Here is a 6,675-nt window from a genome sequence, read left to right as displayed (position 1 = left end):
AAAGTCAATTAAAACATGGGCAGAAGATCTGAACAGACACTTAACCAAAAGGGAATACAGATGGCAAATCAGCATATGATAAAATGCTCAACATCATACATTACAGATGATGTAACGCAGAGGACTTATAAGGCACTGAAACTATTCTGTATGATACTACCGTGATGGATATATGTTATACATTTGCCAAAACTCCCAGAATGCAAACCACCAAGAATGAACCCTAATGTGAACTGGACTTTGCGTGATAATGTCTCAATGTATGTTCATTGATTGCAACAAATGTACCACTGTTGTAGAACATGTTGATAGTAGGGGAGAGGGAGCATCCGGGAAGAACTCTATACTTAGTACCCAATTTTGCTATAAAACTAAAATGGCTCTAAAAAAAGTCTATTGAAAAAAAATCCCACATCTGGAAACCAAGAAAAACACATCACCTGATAATCTTAAAAAAAAAAAAAAAAAAAAGTCAAATGAAGGGAATGAAAACAAGATATTGAGAAGTGAATGACAATGAAAACCTTGTAAGTCAAAACTTAACAGTTAAATCAGCACCAAAAAACAGGGATTTCTGAAAGCCAGTGAGCTAAGCACTGAGGAAGCTAGAAAAAGCAAAAGTAACCAAGAACTAAATAAAGACAGCATAAATAAATTTATGCAGTTACCCATCCACCAAAGAAAAAACAAAATAAGGAAGATGATAGCTACTGTGATTTGTAACAATATGCTAAATGATTATTAAACCTCAATGAAATAGAAAAATATCTGGGAAAAACACAAAATATTAGATGAAATTTAAAACTGGAATAGCTCAATGACCATTAAAGATATTGAAATTTCTATTCTCAAAAAGCATTAGGTGCAGTCGACTTTTAGTTATGCTCTATCAAGCTGTTAAGAAGCTACTAGTCATTTATACAAATTGTTTTAGGGACCAGAAAGAGGGGTTACCAACTTGAGACACAAGAAACATAAATATTAGCAAACTCAATTCAGAAGAAATTAAACACAGATGTGTACACATATACACACCCTAAAAACACATAATAACTAGGGTTCATCTTAGTAATGCAATGATGGGTTAATGTCAGAAAATTTATCTGTGTACTTCCACATTAACAGACTAGAGAAGACATATCATGGTAATCTTAATATAGAAAAAAGAATTGGAGAACAATAAAAAATAGGTATTGAACTCTAACAAATAATCCAGAAATAGAATTTAATTCAGATTATATAACAAAATGCTACAGTAAACACCATATTTAACAAAAATTTTATATGTATTTCCTTTGAGAGAGGAAATAAGACAAAGATGCCACCTTATCACTGCTACTGCTAACCACAATACTAGAAGTTTTGGCTGACACAATAAAAGTGGAAACAGATGTGAGGATTAGCAGAGAAGAACCAAAACTGTCATTTGAGGATGACAGTATAATATAGATAGTATAATAAAACCCACTAAGCAAACCTGATAAACACATATAAAAGTGATAATTATAAAACTTAAAAGATTCAAAATAGCACCAAATCTTTTATCTGTAAACTAAGAGAATGAAGGCTATATAAGCCTTTAAGGAAAAAAATTTATATAAAAGATGGTGCAGGAAAACACACAGACCAATAAAAACATTCAGGTCATTTTTTTAAAAGAGAAAAACAGGTAAGCCACAAAACAAGAAAATTGTACAATGCCATTCATAGAAAAAAATGTCTTATATATTTATATATAGAAAACCCTGAAGACTACAAGAAAAGTTAAAATAAACAAGTTCATAATACTGCAAGATACAAAATCAGCATTTCTATACACTAATAATGAACTACCAGAGAAGTTAAGAAAACAATGTCATTTATAATTTTGGCAAAAAAAAAAAGAAAATATTTAGGAATAAATTTAACCTGGAGGTGAGATATATACTAAAAACTATAAAATGCTGACGAAAGAAACTGGAGACAATACAAATAAGGAAAAATATCATGCTCGCAGATTGAAAGAATATTGTTAAAAAGTCCATACTAAACAAAGCAATCCCTATCAAAGATCCAATGGCATTTTTCACAGAAATATAACACACAATCCTAAACTTTGTAAAGAATCACGAAAGACTCTAAATAGTTAAAGCAATCTTGAGAAAGAAAAGAACAAAGCTAGAGGCATCACGCTCCCTGATTTCAAACTCTATTACAAAGCCATGGTAATCAAAACAGTATGGTATCAGCATAAAAACAGACACATAGAGCAACGAAATAGACTAGAAAGACCAGAAATAAATCCAGGCATACATGGTCAATTAATTTAAAGCAAAGAAGCCATGAAGATACAAATGCAGAAATGACACTATCTTCAATAACGTTGGGGAAAGCCACATTTAAAAGAATGAAATTACACTATCTTAAACCATACACAAAACAATCTTACGCCACACACAAAATTTACCTCAAAATGCATTACAAATTTGAATTTAATACCTGAAACCAAAATTCTAGAAGAAAACATATGCAGTACGCTCCTGGACATAGAACTTGGCAATAATTTTTGGATCTGACTCCAAAGGCAACAAAAGAAAAAATAAGTAAGTAGGACTACATCGAACTAAAAAGCGTTTGCACAGTAAAGGAAATCATCAACAGATGAAAAGGCAGCTTACTGAATGGGAAATCTTTGTAAATCATATATCTGATAAGGGATAAATATCCAAAATACATAAAGAATTCATATATTTCAATAACAAAAACAAACAACGAAAAAGTCCAATTTAAAAAGATGGGCAGAGGATTTTAATAGACATTTTTCCAGATAAGACATAAAGATGGCCAAAAGGCACATAAAAAGATGCTTGACATCATTAATCATCAGGGAAATGCAAATCAAAACGACATGGCTTTTATCAGAAAGAGAAGAAATACTAAGTGCTGGAAAGTATGTAGAGAAAAGGAAACCTTGTGTGGCACTTAGGGGGAAAATTGATGTGGCCATTACAGAAAACAGCATGGAGGTTCCTCAAAAAATTAGAACTACCACATGATCCGACAGTTCCACTTCTGGGTAGTTATTCACAGAAAACAAAAACATTAACTTAAAAAGATATATATGCACCCCTATGTTTGCTGCAGCATTGTTTACAATAGCCAAGATATGGAGATAACTTAAGTGTCCATCAATAAATGAATGGACAAAGGCATAGTGTATATATACAATGTACTGAGTATTATTCAGTCATAAAAAAGAATGAAACCTTGCCATTTGTGAAAACATGGATAGACTTTGACAGTATTATGGTAAGTAAAATAAGTCAAAGAAAGGCAAATACCATGGCTTCATTTAACAAACAAAAATGCTCTAGATACAGAGAACAGATTAGTGGTTGCCAGAGGGGAGTAGTGGGTACTGAGAGAAATGGGTGAAGGGGGTCAAAAGGTACAAACTTTCAGCTATAAAATAAATTATGGGGATATAATGTACAGCAGGACTATAGTTAATACTGTACTGCATATTTCAAAGTTGAGAGAGTATATCTTAAAAGTCTTCATCACAATAAAAAAAATTTGTAACTTGTATGGTAATGGATGTTAACTAAAATTTACTGTGGTGATCATTTCACAATACATACAAATACTTAATCATGGTGGATACCTGAAACTAACATGTTGTATTATAGCTCAAAGAAAATGATAAAATGCAATAAAGATGAAAACTTGAAGAAAAAAAAAAAAACAAAAAAAGCTGCACAAAAATTTTCATAAGTTTTTCCCAATACATGTCTTAGGACACATATCCAAGTGAGCATCTCCTGAAGAAGGTGAATGGGAGTGAAGAGAGAAATAAAGGAAAAAAATATGATGGATCCTCCATGGATCAATGACAATGATCATAATCTGATGAACACAAGTAACTCAAATTTGTGTACCTGAAATTTAATAAGAAAGAACAGAACAGCAGCAAGTTGTCAAACAAATATATAGTATTTCTGGATGGGGAAGTTTAATAGAAAAGTATGAAAATGTTGACTCTCTTAAAATGAAAATGAAATATATATAATCTCAGATAAAAACACCATTTTGTCTTCTGAATATGTCCTGGATGCATATTTATAGATTTCTTTGGGAGAGGGTTAGGGAAATTCATATGCTAATATCTGAAAATAGCTAAGGAAAAATGAAAAGAAACCATGAGGACTTGCCTTATTAAATATTAAAGCTACTTCAATCAGAAAAAGTATAATACTGGATTAGAAATAGACAAATGCAAGAAGAAAGTGAAAAAGCCCAGAAATAGATGACAAAATATGTGAGAATTTAATATATAACAGAAGAGGTATTTCAATTAACTGAGGGAAAAAAGATTTGATAGACAGCTGACACAATCAAAATGTTAATGGTGGTGGTTTCCTTATGATGGGAAAATTTAGGATGAAATTCCCTCTCTTCTTTTTAACTTATGTCTGCTTCATTTTTGTCCCGGTGAACCTGCATTATTTAAATAAGCAAGAAAAACATGAAACAATCAGTAGTCAAAAATAAAAACAGGCACTTACAATGGAATAATACCAAATGGATATTTTCTAACCATTCAACTTTTATAGCAAAAGATACAAGAAAGTTTAAAATATTCATATACAGTTTATAATTAAGTCTTTTCCCTCAAATTAAAAATATTACCATATTTCCAATAAATTCCCAGCTTTCTCTATTTCCTCAATAATAATATGGGGATAAGTTACTTCTCAGGACTGTTGTTTTGACTAAATGGGATTATACATATAAACTCTTTTTTCCATTGATTGGAATTCAAAGCTTTGTAAAAACTGATATACATATTTGATTCCCACTTCTCTCACTAAGATCCATTAAAATGAAATTTTAAAATAAATTATTCAAACAATTTTTCAATGTTTGGCATGAGAAAAAGAAAAGAGTTCAACTTAATAGATAATATTTAACAGAAATAAGGATCAATATAGTAGGCTAAAGAAGTATAATGTATTCCAGAGGTACTTACTGCACCAGATGTTGTACCTAAAAAAGAAAAAAAAAAAGAGAGAAACAATATTTACAAGGTGATGACATGTTCTCCTTAACAGTTTAAAAATACTACTATTTCTTCCACTTCATCCCATCACAATAAATATCCTAACTGTCCATATGATCTATGCGCTTGTTCTCTCCCCCATAAAATAAACATCTGGAGTGCAACTCATTTTCAGAATTAAGTAGCACTGTGAACTTTCAATATGCAATCTCACTTGGATCTGGTTTAAGAAGTATTCCCATATTTTCCTTTTGTTTCTCTTCTTGCTATTTACAGGTGTCTATCATGACTAATTCCTCTTGTTCTGCTAGAATACCGAAGTAAAAAAAAGCCTTGAATCTTTGATCCTATGCTTTAGGTTTCTGGAAACTTCAACTAGGATCCAGATTTGTGCTGTACAATATAGTATTCATTAGCTACCACACTTTCTTGTTTAAATTAAATTTAAATTGAGATTAAACAAAATTTTAAAATTCCATTCCTCCTTTGCACTAGCCAGATTTCAAGTACTCAGTAATTACATGTGACTAATTACTGTATTTGACAGTGCAGATTACGGAACATTTCCATCACTCCATAATATTCTATTAGAAGGTATTCCATAATATTCTATTAAACTACTACCATAATGCCCTTAAGATATAAGGAGAAATACATATTAGTTACGAAATTCACATAAATAATTTTTAACACTAGAAAGTAATAACAAAAACACATGTAAAGAAAAGAAAACAAGGACATGTAAAAAGAAAACAAAAAAATATATAAATATTGAGAGTAATCACAAGCAGCTACTATGGACATCAACGATAGAACTAAAGTATTTTAAAAAGTAATTAAAAAGAAATATTAAGGATGTTTTCCAGGTTTATTTAGGGTAACAGTAATCAGCTCCAGATATATATAAATAGGCTAAAATATTATACCAGGTTATTTAAAAACATCATTTCAGCTTAAATAAATAATACTTGTGAAATATCTTAAAAAGATGTTTAAATTATGTCCACTATAAGCTTGCAAGAAAGCAGATAGGGCATTTTAAACACGTTTTAATCCATCATGTTTAAAACAAAAAATGTTTCAGCATAATCACAGGATAAAGTTTAGCATCTGGAATACTAATTTGTGTGGGACATTATTTACTCATGAATAAATAAGGCATCAATTATTATAATAGTCACACTTGTGAAAACAAACACTTATTGGTAATTGGCTGAAGAAAGAATTATCACATGACTTACAAACTCCAATGACTACCAGGATCAAAGAGGTTACAGAAAAGACTGAGTAGTTGTCCAGAAGGACAAGAATAATGCTCCCTATCTAAAATATGGAGGTGCTACCCAATTCCATGTTTGTTGAGTACAAATACGACTCAGAGGTTTTCATTCGAATATTCTCTGAGTACCTACTGTGTTAACAAGGACCACTGTAAACAATGAATATTCAGATCATCCAAATTTCAAGATAAATTCAATCTTTATGTAAAGTCTACAGATATTAAATGTTAGCAACTAATTATAAAATTTAAAAACACTGTGTAGGCCAAAGTATATCTATAGACCAAATGTGGTCCCAGAACTACAAATCTAAAACAATGATAATTTCTTATGGATACAATTATGAATACTATCCCT

The 6,675-nt window shown here is 30.8% G+C and overlaps 1 protein-coding gene across 3 annotated transcripts in view; it reads right to left on the bottom strand.

Moving 5' to 3' along the window:
• Positions 1-5,070, bottom strand: part of LOC105291492 (pre-mRNA-processing factor 40 homolog A) — a 33,432-nt gene extending 28,362 nt beyond the window's left edge. For all 3 annotated transcript variants that reach the window (XM_023530084.1, XM_011359319.2, XM_011359312.2), the window contains exon 1: positions 5,009-5,070. The gene's annotated coding sequence lies outside the window, so the exon portion shown is untranslated. The remainder of the gene's footprint in view (positions 1-5,008) is intronic.
• Positions 5,071-6,675: the final 1,605 nt, after the last annotated feature.

The sequence above is a fragment of the Pteropus vampyrus genome, unplaced genomic scaffold (assembly GCF_000151845.1).
Source record: "Pteropus vampyrus isolate Shadow unplaced genomic scaffold, Pvam_2.0 Scaffold2, whole genome shotgun sequence".
In the NCBI taxonomy this organism is placed as follows: domain Eukaryota; kingdom Metazoa; phylum Chordata; class Mammalia; order Chiroptera; family Pteropodidae; genus Pteropus; species Pteropus vampyrus.
This window is presented reverse-complemented; position numbering and strand designations above follow the sequence as displayed.